The sequence below is a fragment of the Hermetia illucens genome, chromosome 4 (genome assembly GCF_905115235.1).
Source record: "Hermetia illucens chromosome 4, iHerIll2.2.curated.20191125, whole genome shotgun sequence".
In the NCBI taxonomy this organism is placed as follows: domain Eukaryota; kingdom Metazoa; phylum Arthropoda; class Insecta; order Diptera; family Stratiomyidae; genus Hermetia; species Hermetia illucens.
The window spans coordinates 112446634-112464078 of NC_051852.1; the positions used below are offsets into that span (position 1 = coordinate 112446634).

Consider the following 17445-nt stretch of genomic DNA (forward strand, 5'->3'; position numbering starts at 1 on the left):
AGTCCTAGATTTACGTAGATACGTAACCCAATATCAGAAATAAGAAGGCTTTCGAAAAGATCTTTCATTTGATTGGGGTATCAAGGCAATATTCTGTGAAAAAAATTACATCCCCTTTCGCACGTAGGCGGGTTTCCCCCCTTTAAACTCAGTGCAAAATGATGCCACCGGTAGTGTGTAAAGTGATTCACAGACCACATTTTCTCACTAAATTCCGTGTCAATCCATTTAGTCGTTTCCGACAGACGGACATTAAATCAATTCTATCATACATAACGCAAAACCTTAAAAAATAGCGATAAATTACAACTATTCTAGCTTGCGAACCATAAAAATATGTTCCGAATAAGTCGCGAAAATTTCAAAGAATTTCGTTTCATAGATTTTAAGCTATTGTGGCAACCGGCTTTCAACATAAAGCTTCGAGAAAAATGAATTTAAAAATTAAAATGTGATTGTTAACAATATGACCATTAATCTGTTACACGTAAACCTTCAATTTCTTCATAAAAGTCATGTGAAATGTGTCCCAACTCTAAAACCGTTTAAATTAAACAAATTGTTTTAATATACTTATTGCGTTTTTCCGTCATCCGGTCGCAACAAAATAAAAAAAAAAGTATTTAAAGAAATGTTTTCTTTTGTACTTATTTGAAAAAGAATCTTTTTCTATAAACGCTCAATAGATATTTTACTATATTTATAGATTTACCTTGCACTTTCTACCAGAACTGTAAACGGACGAGGAGAGCGTCCGAATTTGGACAAAAACACATTCAATCTCCCATTCCTTTGAAGAAGTTTTGTCCTTTTTTATTATCCACCCCCAAACCAGGGTATGCGCATCGTGCCCCTTTGGCGACTGAGTTTCTAGGCACGTGGTGCGCCACATTCAAGAATCTGCTCCTGGAGAAGAAATTTCTATTCACTTTGTAGTTTTCATCAAGGATATTGTTATCCCTTCCGCATTCTTCATACAGGGAGAATATGAAACGAGAACATATTCGTGTGTGGATTGAACCCCTTATTAGAAATCGCGCGAGGGAGAAAGAAATATGGCGGCGTCCGAGTTGAAACCCCCGAGCACTTAGCTGCGACAGAAAAGTCCTGAAATTCGGTAGAAATTCAAAGGATTGTAGTGGGTGTTATTTTGGGGGCTATAGGACGCGAATCGTTGCATTTCTTCCTGGGAACATTGACATACTTTTATTCGGGAATTGACGTGAAATATAATTATCTTTCGAGTCTGATGAAAAATTCATGAGGGTGATTATGTCTATAGTGTTTTGGCCTAACTCTAAAAGGTTGTTAATGAGAAATCGTTAGTTGATTTAAGGTTCGAAGTATCGCTGTTGTTGTTGCTACTAATTTTAACGGAATTTCTAGTCGTTAGCTAAGTTTTCCTATTTAGTTTTCGGGCTGCAATCAGCCTGGGTGCGTTTGGTGTTGTGTAAAAATGCATTCATGTGTACAGATCCCCTACCCCACATTCGAGTGATCCCTGAACCTACTGTGACAAAAACGCTAGTACCAAACTCATTCTGTATGCAAATGACACTAGATTCAATGATTTTGATGTGATCCCGTAAAATCACAGCACTTTGATTATGTGGAAAGTGTTATAGGAAGCAATGATAAACCAGTGAACGAGGAGAGTGGAATGAGACAACGACAAAAAGTGTGGGAGTCGAGCTAAGATTGGAGAAGGGTTGGTGAACTGAAAGGCGGCGAGAGGGGTATGCCTAAATTCAACACATGCGTCAAGGTGATTTTGTGAGTTTGTTATCAAGATACAGTAGCTGTGAAGAATTAGTGATATCACATTCTTAAGATTATTTGTTGTTATCGAAAATCGAAAAATTTCGTTTGCTATTCCAAAGTGGATGTCGTTTGCTCAACAAGGAAAAAAATAGGTTCAATCACTTATACTATACTACATACTAGTTTTGTTTGGAATCTTTTCTGAAGTGAATTTTCCTATTTTTTACACTATTTGATATTTTTCGTAGCTCAGCCGCCCAGAAGTGTGTAGCATCTTTTTCCTTCCATCTTATAAATGGTTCAGAAAACATATTCTTTATTAGTTATACGTACCTATAAAGCTACGATCAACTTCTTCAATACACTATCCAATTTCCTAAGTAACTTCCAAAATCTTTAATCATTCATTAAACAATATCATAGGTGACCATTCAGTATACTGACACCTCCCAATTTTAAAAGAATTTCGATTTTCAAGACCTTTTGAAGTTGTCAAGAACACCAAGTGGCTTTGGGCCTGGAGCCTATCATGTACCATTTCCAAATTCACAATAATTCCATGACACTTCAATTTGGACGTGCAACATCTAAACGACCCACGATCATGGATATCGACAATTAGCTGTCTAGAAAAAGATCATCATCGCATCAGTAAAAGATGCGTAACTACTATTTGTTAGTGTTTGCTGATTAGCGAATTCACATTTTGACAATTTGCGAATAATGATTTGGTTACGGCTATATAAATAGTGTTGCCTCTCAGATCAGAGACCTGGAATTCTTTTTAAATAGAAAGTAGGCAGCAAGCGGGTGAAACGGGTCCGCCTTAAGCCAAACAACTTCCGGGTGTTTTGCTTGATAGAAAAAAAAGTTGTCTTTTCTACTAAGAAGGCAACCAAGAAATTCGTAAGGACGAATTTATGTATGATTGCCATTTACCCCTTGGTGGGGTATAGCGCGTCAACCACAAATAACCGTCATCCTTCACGGTTTGCTGAAATGTACTCCAGCTCCCCCTGGGACTTGTCGAGATGGACGTAATGCCCCTCTACTATTCTGTAGTAAGTGCTCTTGGGGAGATCCATTCGTCGGCCATCTTGGTAGAGTGAGTTTTCCTGCATGCCGTAGCCAAAAACTCGATTACCACCCTTTCTGTATCAACTGCGACTTCCCCGTTCTGACCACTTCGCGTACGGGTAACAGGCCCGTGTACTGAACAAGTTCTTTGTTAAAAGTATCAGGCCAACGTACTCCGATGATACGTCGCAGACAGGTGTTAACGAAGGCTTGGATTTTGACAGTGATGCACACTTTGCAAGTGCTAGTCCTATATCACAAGACAGAAAGAACCCTAGCACAGAACAGTCTCAATTTAATCTTGATTTTGAAATAACTATATTTTCAGATTTTAGACAAGGCAGCGAAAATGGCTGTGGCCCTGTTAATGCGTCGCGTGGTATCCACTGCTTCCTAAATGTATAAATTGATCGACACCTTCGATGCTCTCCCCATTAATTCAGATAGGGAGGGTGCGAAGACCCATCAAACTGAGAACCCTGGATTTATTGGAGTTTATCTTCAGTCCAATCCTACTTGCCTTTCTCTTTAAATTCAGAGCCATTCGAACAAGGTTCACGGTAAGACAGCAAACAGATCTCATCAGCGTAACTGAATTGTTTGAGGAAGATTCCCCAAGTCCTCCAAACACGGCAGCATGAAGCAAGCACCGATAACAAAAAGAAATAATATCGGTGAGAAGACTTCGCTTTCAACCTCAAATTCATCAGAAATTTTACCCCGGTGTAGCATATGAAATTTGTGCCATCATATATTACTCTAATAATAGCTCTTAGTTCTTTCCGGAATGCCTCTTCTACGTAGATCACTGCAGCTGGCACGCTATCGAAAGCTTTCTCGAAATCGATAAATAGCAGGTAAAGTGAAGATCTAAATTCCACGCACTATCTCAAAATGGCACGTGAGGTGTTGATGTGGTCAATGCAAGAGGGTCCACAGCGCAAAGCAGATCGGAGTTGATCACCAAAGACCACGGCCGGGAAGATAAGTAAAAAAATATGTAACCGTCAGAAGATGCTCTGCTGAATCTATCATAGAAATGGTCCCGAAGATGCTCCCATTATGATAACATCGATTAAATAGGCGTTGATGTTTAACACTGAATATAAATAAAACAGAACTTTTAATGACCGATCCTAATGAAATGAAACAAGCACTATGATAGTCAGTAGCCTCGACCTGCCCAGAAATAAGCGATTTAAATATCTCGGATCATTGCTATCAGCCAATGGTGAAATGTGCTGCGGAATTGCTGCACACATCAGTGCAACTTGGATGAAGTGGCGCTCCACAGCAGGCGTTCTTTGTGACCGACATCCACGAACGTCTCAAATCCTAAATTTACCGGAGTGTTGACCAACTATAAAGAACAATGAACGACATCTCGTGGTAATGGTGTCTCCGTTAGATATTGCATTGGACCAGTGGCGGAACACGACATGACCGCATCAGATCGATATGGAGTTGATCCGATCGTACAGAGATTGCGAGACAGGCGTCTTCCATGATGTGGACACGCAATTCCAAGATTGGATTAGAAAGGACCAAAAGGCCAACCTATACAACGTTGTCCTCCAGACTCCATTCAGATCAAGGACATAACCGAACGAAATTGCACAACTAATCAAGACGAGTCAAACCCGCGTGTAAACGGATTCTGATTTTGAATTCCAGAAGCCAAGGTCCAAATGTACGCTTCTTTGAATTTATGAATTCCCTTCCCCACGCCCACATGATGTCTATATATAAAACTAGCGTCTTATAATATCATAAATTATTTCCAACATTCTCTCAATTGCACTTCTTCAGATTTCTTAAGTCAGCTAACAAAGATGATGTCCTAAGAGTGTGGAATTTTTACCACTTCTTGTTAAGCTACGACTAAGATTTTCCCCATCCAGCAACTTCCTTCTGATATTACGACTTCACATTTGCAAGGAAAAGACCCTGTTGCCAGCCCTAGCACCACGGTTGGTTCTACTGTTGAACTAGTTAGCCCTTTGTTAGTAATGTTGGAAACAGTGGAACCGCGACCAAATCGGCAAGTAAGGCGTCGAAAACAGGGAAAGGACAACATACGAACCCACGCTTAGTGGAGCAGTAAGTATCCTTAGTTTGTTTTCGACGATTCGCTCGCCGCTATCGTCGCCGTTTCACTATATTTTCAGCCTAAGTCCGAGAGACTATTTTCAGTCGCCTCGATAAGCTTCTGATAACTGCCTACTTTTAGACTTTGTTCGTGAATTCAATGCCCTTGTAGACCTGTTTTTGCAAGTGCCTACAGAGGTCGTCGTCCTCGCTTTGTATGGAAAAGTTTGGATAATTTTCAAGTTAGTTTCCTTAGTTGATCCCGGAAACTGAATGCGGTACGTCCATATGGGCTTCGTATAATTGGTTATTGAGTGCACGCTGTGTTAATTTGTTTGTAGCAACCTGATTGGATCCATTTCTTCTAATTTTTTCAATATCCTCCCTGGAGTAAGTTCGTAGCCAGGAACTTTGTTAGGAAGGACGTTTGTCAAGGTTAACTTTATTAAAAGCGGTTTACAGTCTGTCGGCCACATCCATTTCCTCAGAAACGGTTACTCCTATTGATCGAAATTGGTGAAAAGCTGGGAGCTGTGAATCCTCTTGCATGGAGTGAGTAGGGGGGCGGTCCCTATATATTCAAAAGGGGGGTGTACAATTTTTTTCCCAGAATATAATCATGTGGGGTATCAAATGAAAGATCTCAGCATTTTTCGAGGCAAATATAAGTTTCGGCATAGATGGCAAATGGGAGGAATGTGAGGGTCCGAAAGCGGTCAATTTCTTAAAGGATGTATTCTCAGAATATACCCAACCTAAAATCTGCAAAAAAATCATGGTAGTCCGTGCACATGGTATCTAGACCTCAAAATACTCTCCGTTGCAATATTTTCTTAAAAACAGTTAATAATAGTATATTATTATATTTTGAAAGTTTTCTGCGAACCCCCCTTAAATTCATCATAAATCCGCCAAATTTTGCAGGAAGGTAGACTTTAATAGGAAATATGATATTGGTGGTGGCTTGGTGGAAATCCTACTATTAATGACAAAGTCATAGTTTTCGCGTCAGATTAGTACTTTTCATGAGATAAAATGTCAGTATCACATCGAATAAGATATGGGCTGTATTCAAGGTGTATAAGCTTCGAGCTATATACATATAACTGAACCTATCGTGAAGCCAAATACTGTTACATAAAAATTCAACAAAATCTTTCATACCCGAAAGCTTCTGGTTTCCCAGCTTGTTTTATTTTTATCGTCCCCTCATTCAGTGAAATATATTTTATTTTATCCATGATAAGGAGTTCTTTTCCAGACTGCCTCTTGTATTTTCATTGTTAAAAAATCGATTCCTTCCTCCAGCTTATATGCGTTTTTGACTAGGCCATTTACACAAACGATTTTTTTAGCAATATACTTATTGAATACTCTCCACTTTCTTTTTCCATTGTCAGACAGAAAGACTTTTCTCACTTATTCACTAACCAGCATTATAACAGAAAAGTAATCGCACAATATGTTTACAAAATAAACTGCATGGATGTATTCCTCTGGAATTCGATTGATTATGTAGAATTAGGTAGATGGCATTATGCGGTTTTATCATATCAGTCGATCAACATGTAAGGTTACTTTTGTTGCTATTGTTTTCCCCGTTTCAAATAATGTTCTGTCTCTAAGTGTTTTCACCCTGAATTCTCTAAAATTAGTTTTCGTTTTAGCGTCATCTTCTAGAATGAAGGGGCTTCCTACAAGCTTAAAGAGAGCTTAAACATTGATCAATTGTCGAGAATTTTGTGCCTATTTGCTTCCCCTAAACTTCCCATAGAGGAATTTTAAAACATCATTCGCTCACTGATTCCATTAAGATCCATTACCATTAATGCAAAATGAATTTTTAAAAACGCTCTGCCTTTCGTTTTCGCTGGCATATGGGGAGCCATAAACAGCATTGCAATACCTATTGTTACGACAAATGTCGCCATGTGCTCGCAACCTCGTGGGTGCAATGGCACTGCATCACATAAAGAGGACTAACACCGGCATTTTTGCGAAAAATTTTGCTCACGCAACTCCCATCACGGTCGAACATGTGCAACACTTCTCCGTCTCCATGAAATTTCAGCCTGTGTTTTGTCGTCGTCAAATTTTTGTTTCCTCGTGATGACTAAAATCTTCATTAGTAAATATAATATCACATCATATATAGCTTACTCGCGGGATACGTGTCATGATACAATTGAAAGCTACTAACAAAGCTTGCTGAGATAAGCCAAATACTTACTTTCTTAGTATGTAGAAAAATGTTCAACCCTTTCAAGTACCGTTGTAATCCATTCGCATTCCCAAATATCAAAAGATAAAACTTTATATGCCTTCATCGCTGTAAATATGCCACAAAGAATGAGCTACCATATGATTCCAGATGAAATTAACAATTTTTCAAATCAAATTAACGGCTTTCCAGAAGAAATTCGATTCTTTCCAAATCCAATTCACGATTTTCCAAATAAAAAAAAATTGATATATGGTATAAGATCCAAATAAAACAAAAATCGAAAAACCCATCGCGAATGAACGGAATTCGAAGCAAGTACTTGAAAGAAAAAATTGTGATCATCGGTTTAATATGTGAAAAGTCATGAGGGAAGTCCAAAAGCTGAAGAAAGATTGGCGAAATTTCAGGATGTCTGATGAAAAATCTTCAATCCCTTTCTTGAACAGAATGGCATGGTCACCTGGCAGCTAGGACTTGTTCATTGCTTTGGTGCAAATAAAAATCGAAAAATTATAAATGACTAGCCCAAACAATTTTTGTCGCCTAGCCTCATAAAAACTACCTTTGCAATACCTCCTAGCCTACTTAAGGAAGAAAATAAAACCTTATATTACTCGTAGAAATACAAAGGAAACCTACTGCGATTTTTCATTAATTTTTTTATCTGCCTATTTTTATTACTTAAGACTTTCTGAAGACACCTTCTTTCAATGGATCCCTAAAATTAAAGTCATCCATTGGAAGTGAAACCAACACCTACGAATAGATAATTCAGCGCCCTGAGTTACAACAACTGAGTCCTTCAATCGTTCCAACTAAAGTAACTGACGTCTGCATATATGGCAAGAAAAGGGCGCCAACCCCTAAAATATGTTTAGATTTTACTGTTTAATTTTTCAGAGCACTTTGTCTGGAATAAGCATATTTCTACCGTGACAGACAGAGCATTTTATGCCCAAATCCTTACGAAAAACAGCTGACTTCAACATCCAGACTTTACTCTTTCACTGTATCTTTTCGAATCACCAAATCCTGCAACTAAGTTAACGAGCACACATGTCACAGGTTCGCTGTACCTTCTGCCTGTTTCTACTCTCCAGTTTTCTTTCCTCAGTCGAACCTGACCTATGGAATGAAGGAAGAATTTAAAAGGAATAGAATCTATAAAGGATACATATTGTACATTATTCGCACACTGCGGATAAAAGTGTTAGAATCCTTACAAATTCGGTGCTCGGTTTTGTTTCCCTAAAAAAGAGTGGCGTTGAGGTTTCGCATATTTGGCGCTTATCTAGTTAAAGCATTATTTGTGAAGGACAATAGTATTTTCGTCCCTACTATCACCGTGATTGCCATCTCGGTGTCGAAGTGTACATGTGTTGCTCGTCCCGTGGATTCTCCATTGGATCACGGGAGTAACTAGCTGAACGGTGGGCATATCTACGTTGAAAGGCACTTCAGTAGTCCTGTACGAGTCCTACGCATATTCAAACCGAAGTACCACATGCTAGTACCCAACGTTTTCCGTTCAGGCTAGTGTTCCTCCTTTGGATGGGTGTTCGCAGGCATTACCATGAGCGTGTTTGGTATATGATAAAAAGTCCGTCCTATCATCCAAGTTCAAATGAGATGTGCATGATTTGTGTGAGGTGTTCCGATGTGCGAATGAGTACGAGCGACTTGGGTTGGAATGTGAAATGCCTGCATACTAGCTCCCATGAGTTCCTGCCAGCTTGACTGGTGTAGTATGCGCGACCATGTTGTAAATTATTGATTTTTCCCGGGAGTGATAATATAATGAATATTTGGTTCATTCAATTCATTAGGTGCAATAAATTCCGACCTGCCAGCACGCTTTAAAGTAGCGGTTGAACAATAACAGAAATAATAATAATAATTAGATTAGGATGTGTCTGTGATAGCAATAATTTAGTTTTAATATTTACGGAAGTAAATTCTTCACACGAATGTGTTCAAGTGACGCACAACATATTTTCAAGTGAATCGCCAAATGTCTTCCCATTTTTGAATTAGCTAGTGGTTCTTCAGCATCCGTGAAAAGTTCGCGGCTGCTTCCAGTGCAATAAATCGTTTGCTGTTTTGTTCATTTCAATTAATTGTTGTTGGAATTATTTAGCGAAGGCTTCAAAAGTCCTTAGATTTTTAGTGAGGATAGTGTTCAAACCGAAGCTTTAAATAAATTTAGCGTTCACCGTATAAAGTATAGGCAAAATCTGAAATGCACGGGAAACATGGTATAAGCATGTCCTACAGACCCCTCGTGCTATAAATCTTAAGGTTCTCTACATGCATTTCGTGGATTGTCCTGTGCATAATCAAAACTATTAGTGTGTGAACTAAAAAACATAACCTAAAACGTGTGTTCTAAAATTTAACCTAGAAAGTGGATTCTATCAGCCTAACCTCAACTGGCGCTGCTCCTCTCGCTTGAAATCTCCAGCTTTCGCCCACGACGACCAACTGTGACCACGCGCATTTCGAGGAGAAATTCTGGTGCAAGGACGTTTGCTGCTAAATACACACGTACACATAGTCACAGTTTTATGAATGTCCTTATGGCACATTGAAGTGGCCGTTGTTGTCGTCTCTGTAGTGGGTGGGAGTTTGTTTAGGGATATAAAATTCAGAAGACAAGACACTGCTCACAGTTGGCTCTAATGCAATCTCAAAAGTGTGTAATCGTTTTCGTGTCCTCGCACCTAACGGGAAAGCGAAAATTTGGTAAAAAAATTCGAGTTCTCCCAGTAATTGGAAAGTAATATAAGCGCCTGAAAGCTGCCAGTCGTGGGCGTTCAAAACTATTAGGGATTATTTTAGTGTAACGAGTATCTCATAAAGTCTGGAATTATGGAACACAACTTTCCGAATGGGTAAGGTTCACCTAGTTTTCGTTGGTGTAGTTATTGTTATTGGTATCAAATTGCGGTGAAGGACGTTTCTTGACACAGTTCCCAAGTCAGTGTGTAGATTGTGCTTCGAAGACGACCGTAGTAAATGCAGCGATATAAGATATTGGCCTTTAAATCTGACAAGCTGTCGGAGGTGTTGCTTTACAATAATCCTGCTTGTTACCCGAACCAACTGCAATGTAGGTCATCACTACAAAATTAATTGGTACATTTCATTGAGCTGAAACATTTATGTCGCTTCGCTTCTGCAGAGTACTTTTGGAAGTTCATATATGTCCATCCCCTTCAGTGGATAGCACTACAAAACCAACGGACTCATATGTGTCCATAATCTAATCAGGGTGATTACTCTGTCCTACAAATAATGCACTGTCCCATGTCCAAGTGTTGACAAACTTGTTGGTTGTACGCATAGTATTATTGACCCGATTTAAATTAGGTCACAAACTAGGATACTGCACTGAAGTGCCACATTATAGTTTTCTACAAATTTTTGATGCAAGAGGAACTGTCTTTTGTCTGTGACCCAAATTCAAGTTGTGCATTTTTAACTTTTTCGATGTGAAGGGAGCTGTGAAAGGTGAATCGATAAATTTCAAATTTATCAGAAAAGTTTATGATATGAATATTTTTAATCTTTAAAAAGTTGGCTTTCTATTATATATTAACTAGTATCATGCTTCCTTTATATTTACATACTTAGTTAACACCCCTTAATACAAATTAATAAATAGGCATTTGATTCTTGTCGTTTTAAATAGAAATATTATGGCATTTGAGTGCACAACAAATGGAAGCTAGCATTCAAATATTCCCTTAGTTAGCAGTTGTTATATTGGAAGATAGTGATATAGAAATGAATATTTTATATTTACTCAAACTTCGATATATGATCAAATGGGCCACTAACAACTACCTTCTAAAAAAAGGGAATTCAACTTTAGTTTTGTCTTGTAGGGATCCGTTCTGTGTCTGAGAAGAAGCTCCTCATGGCCGGACTAATTTTCGCTCCTAAGCAGAGTGGAATAAAGAGTTCGATACCATTCATTCAGTCAGTGATTAAACTTTTCCAACCTCCATTCCACTGCTCCCGCCACACTGGTGCAAACTTATTTTATTTATTATTTTCTACTAGCCGACGTATTCCTTCGTCGTTGCTCTCAACCTCTTCCTAACGCATAGCATATTTTTTTATTCCTTTTACCCTAAATTCCAAGTTCTTGTTCCCCCTGCCTATGCCCGTAATTATAATAGTAAACTTCAACTTTTATAGTATTAATTGACTTTAAAAAAAATAATTTCAAAATAAACCTGCCTAATTAATGTAATATTATTATTATTTATAAATCCCCTATTTCTTTTCTGTGATTTTTTTAATTAATATGCTGTCACCCAAAGCCATGAACTCCACCTTGCGGTTACGCAGAGGAAGGCGTTGCGGTTGATCACTCGCATAAGCTGGTATGATCACCTCCAAAATGATGATATTCGTGATCGACATGGCGTTTCACCCATTATCGAGAAGTTATGGGAGAGCAGTCTTAGATACTACAGTCAACTCACTATCTAAGGCAAACTTGAATATCCAAGTGGATAAGAATACACATAATGGCCGACCCAGCAATGGCTGGATGCGGTAAATGTTGATTGAGAGACTCTCGACTTAGTCTAAATGGAGCTTACACCGGATAGATCAAGACGAGCCGATTCTGCCATTGTACTGAACAAACGCTAAAAAGTGTGAAGAACTAGTTTGCTATTGTTGGTATTTTATTGCTGCCATTTCGAGCTACAAGATGGACAATGAATACATCCAATCTGTGTTTACTGTGCTGTACAGTTTAAATACCTGGATTTCCAGCAATCGCAACAGTTACAGTGCTCTTTCGATGTTATTGGTATGGCCTTTGGCCCCAGTGAGCTACGCGAGTCTTCATAAATTTTCTTACCCTAATCTAATCTATCCCCTCTTGTATCGTATTTAGCCCCCAGCTCTAGTTCACCTAAATAACTCATCTTTTTCATTTCTTTCGCATTTTCCTAACATCCCATTCTACTCCCTTTTCTATTTTTTGATTCCACATTCATTCATTTCATTATTTCCCATGGTTGATTAGTTGGTTTATGCGGGCGCTTTGAAAAACATTCACGCAGGCCGAATTATCGCAGCCCGAAAACCACAGACTCATTTGACCCACATCGTGAACAATGTAGTTAATTGAAAACTCCAAAGGACATTTCACTGATTCTGACTTTCAGCACCAATTGGTTTTGTTTGGCATATACTGCTGCGTGTAAATGCGAAATAGGCTCAGCTTCTGAGACTCAGACCATATTGGTCCATTGTACTTCACACCCCCATCTAGCGGAATATCAAATACTCGTTTGTGTATCACAGGATTTTCGCTAATGGGTATAATGCAACTGAGGTATACCAGCACCACAATCTGATGACTAACGCGTTAATAGACGGGCCCCTCACATAAGAAAAGTTCGCAAATATCGCTTCTTCGGTTCAAGGTTAGCAGGTATCATAATCTAATAACCCTATTCTGATGTCCAAAAGTTTACGCAATACCGTTTCTTCAGTTTTTATGATTATATTTACAGTGTTACATAAGTTAGCTGAGCAGAAGACAGTTGCGGTTGATCGTCCTGCCCGGAAAGCGTGTTGGGGATTACGCAATAAAACGTTAGTTCCAATATAGTTGTCTAAGACGACCTCCCCCTTTTGTGTGCAAACGATGTTAGACAAATTTGGCTGGTGAGATCTAGGGTGAAAAAGATTATTTTTACCTGCTTTCGAAATAAAGACCATTACCGCCCTGCATCATGCCCTTGGTATATATCGTAAGGCTATGCTGCCACTTATCACTTTTATGAGAGATATAAGATGGTTTCTGGGTCTCTCTGAAGTAGTCACAAGAAGATACCCCGGACGATTTCAGTGTTTTAAAAGTTCCGAGCATACCTCTATTTTCCAATATTCCATTTTCCCCTTTTGTCTGTTGCTGGAATTGCAGGCAAATTGTTGTTGCTTTCCGGTATGGGGTAGAATCCGGAGAAATGAGTTCTGAGAAGCAGGTGTACCCTGTCCTCCTTATTCTCGGTAAATGTCCCAAACAGAAGCTATTGCCCTGTCTTTAATTATGACTATGACTGTAGTTTGTTCCATCCCTTCAAAGAATTCCCTAAAGCTATTCATTTTGCTTCGCTGATTAGGTTTTTATACGTCGTCAGAAAATTTTTGTACCTCCGCCCAAGTTTCTTAAGCCAGAAACAGTTTACAATGATGTCCATGAAAACTACCTTTGCAATTACTGTCGATGCAACTTTTTCATGGTGGAGGTTTACCTGGGTTGTCTTAGCGCTAGCAACTGGCTCCATTAGTGCTTGGAGCTCTTCTCCAATGTCAGATTATTATCCTTCTCCCCGACATGATACTTCGCTATTTGTACTGAGTCCTAGAGGGTTCAGGTTTAGATCAGACAACTTCTCCTCTTCTGTGGGCAGCAGGTCCACTTTCCTGTTCGGTCCAACCCTTTCAGCGTCTATGAATTCACGATTCCTTCGGGGATTCCAATAGACTTTCCACCCGATGTGTCCTCCAAGGTACTCTAGTCTACTTCAGCGCACAGATATCTCTGCAATGATATATCATAAATCCACTTCCCTGAAGCATCACAAAGTTCTCGAAAGGGTGCGCACTCAAAAGCCCTGTCAATGCTTATGAGAACCCCTATCGTATACTCGTCTTTGACAGTTGGGTTTTCTGCCTCCACCAAAGAATGAAGAGCAGAGTCAGAGGAATTTCCAGTCTGGCGTGTTTGTTTTTGACCTGAACACCTTCTTGCAGATGTGACGCTCAACCACAAATCACTTTGTACGAAATTCTTTAACTTCAAATAGTCATCGTTCCCATTTTTTGGTATCAAGACTACTTTAAGTTTCCGCCAAGAGGTTGGTCCCTAGCCCAGACCAACACTCACCACTAAGATATTTCCCAGAGGTTTCTCATTCTCCTTGCTCGGATGGTGTACTTCCAAGGAGCCTGTTGTGTTTCAACTCTAAGGTTTCTGAAAATAACAACCACCTTCCAATTTTACATAATATGTTAAGTTTCTCTTGCAACTTCTTACGAGCCTCTTATATTCACGCTAGAAATTCCAGACATTTAGCCAGTATTCATTCTTATTGCTTTATAGATTCGTATTGTATTACAGTCTGTTCATTCGCCATAAATCCTAGGTAAAGAAGGTTTATAGTGAAGCTTCGTTTAGCACCCGCCAGTCTCCAATCAACTCTAGCATTTTCGAAGCACAAATTGTTAGACCAATTACTTCACTTCTTTTTGGGCCTATGAACGTTAGGGTACACCTCCCTTCGCAGTCATGAAGCCAAGTGAACTGATAAAATCAAATAGGATAGCTTCTATATAATTGCACTTTCAGGGTAGGGTAGGTATACAGAGGCAGCTGTTATAGCTCTTCCATCATTCATGATAATGATACTAATACAATATCATAGACTTCATTAAACCGAAGCCATGGCTCTTATGCCAGAAAGGTATATGAGCCCTCCAACAACTTTGTTAGCCTTACAGCAGTCAGAAAGAACGAAACTTTGGCATACTGCATTTTGAAAATAATAATCCTTGGCACAACAGTCCAATTAAATCTGGGTCTTAAAAAGTGTTAGAACAATTAATTAACGGTACATTACAGATCTACGATATACTATAGTAGACAATGTAGTTACCATTGTGCTTGTCAGTCTTTATTACTCTGATTTCACTCAGGTATTCATTTACACCTGAGTTGACTGGTATCCAACAACCAATTATGATACAAATCTCTATGCCACCAGTGAGATTTGAATCCGTAACTTCCGCTGCGATAACCCAACGCTCTAACCACTAAGCCATCCGGACAAGATAATTCGACCAATATTTATATTTTCATGCATGAGCCTACTGCCATTGGCTGAAGAGTTTGCTGCATCCAGTGTGGGCCTCACCAGGATTGTCCCCACTTTCCGCGGAAGGTTCCGCATCTGATATTCCAGAATATTGCCACACTCGATGGTTCAGCAGCACCCCTCTCTTCAGTCCCAAAGAGCTTTGCCTTCTTACATAGCACATTCTTTTGCCGTTAGTTGAGATGCTTCAGGTTCACGGTGTCCAGCCCGCATATATCCATTCCCCCAGTATTAGATCATGTTAGATTCTGTCAAGGCCTTCCTCTTCCATTTTCTGGAAAATTTACGCAATAATATCGCGGTTAGGCCGTAATCTGGTTTCCAATTTGCCCATTATAGTAGATGCTACATACTCATTTCTGCATGACAGCATCATAAGCACTGAGTGCTTTGCATAGGTTAATATTGGGACCAAAGTTTCCAAACCACTTGCCACCTTATCCCGACTACCCTTCATTATTTTATTGATTTCGGAGGGGAGTTTTGAAACTAATATCAGCAAGTTGTCTGCATACGCTAGACCTCTAATTGACTTTTCTCACTTTCTTCAGAATTTCATCCATAATCAATACAACAGAAATGCTGTCCTTATTTGCTTCTGCAATACAATCGGATATTCCACATCAAATCCAAGAGATTTGTATAAGGAGAAAGTATCTATAACTCTTTTCAACCTTACTCCACTCTTCCTTTAAATGCGGGTTTATTAAAGACCCTGCATCTTATAGAATTACGTTTCCCTAGTCTCATCTGATATTCTCAGCAAAGTCTATTCTTTTTAACAGAGTCTTAGTGAACCTTGCCAAGCCACTAATACTTTCAATGTATTGAGAGCAGTCCTAGTGACCTAGTGGGAAGCGACACCAAGCAAATTTGGTAAAAATTGGCATAATTATATTATGTCGTCACATAAGTGTTTAATTATTAATCCTTTGCCGAATATTATTCCAGTTAATTGATTTGAAACTGAGCCGATTAGCTGAATGCTAATTAACCCAGCTCTCGGAAATTATGAACAAAGAGCTTTCCAATTGAACTCCAAAAGAACTGTATGATAACTGCCACCGTGTACGGTTTAGCGTTATTACCAAACAAGGTTACAAGCCTATACGATCAGTGTATGTTGTATGTCTCCTGTTCAGTCCCCCGTTCGTAGACTATATTTTTTAGTTTCCTTATCTGTGCGAAGTAGAAGCCTACAACAGAATACCGTGCCTGGGAAAACCGACTGTATAAATATGTATGAGAAGGAGGGGAGTAGAAGGGCCATCATCCAAAAGCAGATTAAAATCCAGTTTTAGCCTTTCTGTTCTCCCAATAAACCTTCGAGGTTTTTCATTCCTGTTTGATTACTGGGGGTTCTAGACAAACATTTAAACTCGACAAAACCATTTGCCAGTAGAATGGAATAACGCTATCAACACTACAAGCAGGATTTCGCCCTCCCTTCTAAGATCTTATCACGTCTAGAGGCAGCGTTGGAAGAAAAACGTCCATTCCTTATCAATAGAGATAACGTGATATTTAAACCATGATGTTAGGCCTCACACTGTTACCGCTCGAAGGAATGTTGCTGAGTTAGATTGGCAGCGGTTGGCCCAATTCCTGTACTCCCATGCCCTTGCCCTTTAGATTTTTACTTGATTCGCTCTTAGAACAATCATTTCAAGATTTCAAAAAACAACTAGAGCGGGTCGAAACATATGCGCTATGTGTAGAGAAGACACCTTGACATTAGAGTAGCTCCTCTTTGGTTTTCAAAATTTGAGAGCCGGAATTTTGATTTCGAAGCGCACTTAGCCCCTGTCAACCTGCCATGTTTGCCGAAGAGCTTATAGAGTTTTTTTTTTGAAGGAATTTGACATTGAATAACTCAGCAGTTGGTAGCGGGGATGCGGCAATGCAATGACAATTTGCCGACAAAAGGCCTTAAAAGGGAAAAAGATAGGCAAGTTTCCAGTACACCACGAACTGAGCAAGAAACAGAAAGAGGTTTGTCGATGTTACTTAGCACTTGGTCCATCATCGAGGATCACACGACCATAAACATCGATTTTTGTACGAAAACGTTACAGGAGATGAGAAAATAAAATACTCTACTCACGGAACACAAGCTCTTTTGGATACCACTATTTTTTCCGATTCCACCGTTTTAAATTACGTTTCCTCCCAGAATTTCAAACTGGAAAAGACTAACGCCCGCTTAGTGAAAAACAAAACATGGAGGTGAAGAATATATAGGAAGGTTCATATTTAGTAAGGGAACAAGAAAAGATATACGTGCCATACCCAATTTGACTGATGAAAAAGAGAGCACTGTACTTATTTAATTTGAACACGTTCCGTGAATTTATTGCCAATTGTTATCTAATTAGCCTCTTGATTGCT

At 39.2% G+C, this 17445-nt stretch overlaps 1 protein-coding gene across 4 annotated transcripts in view; it reads left to right on the forward strand.

Moving 5' to 3' along the window:
• The first annotated feature begins 1018 nt into the window (after positions 1-1018).
• The window catches only part of LOC119655127, a 49726-nt gene continuing 33299 nt past the window's right edge, over positions 1019-17445 (forward strand). For 2 of the 4 annotated variants that reach the window (XM_038060861.1, XM_038060857.1), the window contains exon 1: positions 8252-10041. The gene's annotated coding sequence lies outside the window, so the exon portion shown is untranslated. Of the gene's footprint in view, positions 1774-8251; positions 10042-17445 lie in introns of those variants that run through there. The other 2 variants (XM_038060859.1, XM_038060858.1) reach the window with 2 other exon arrangements.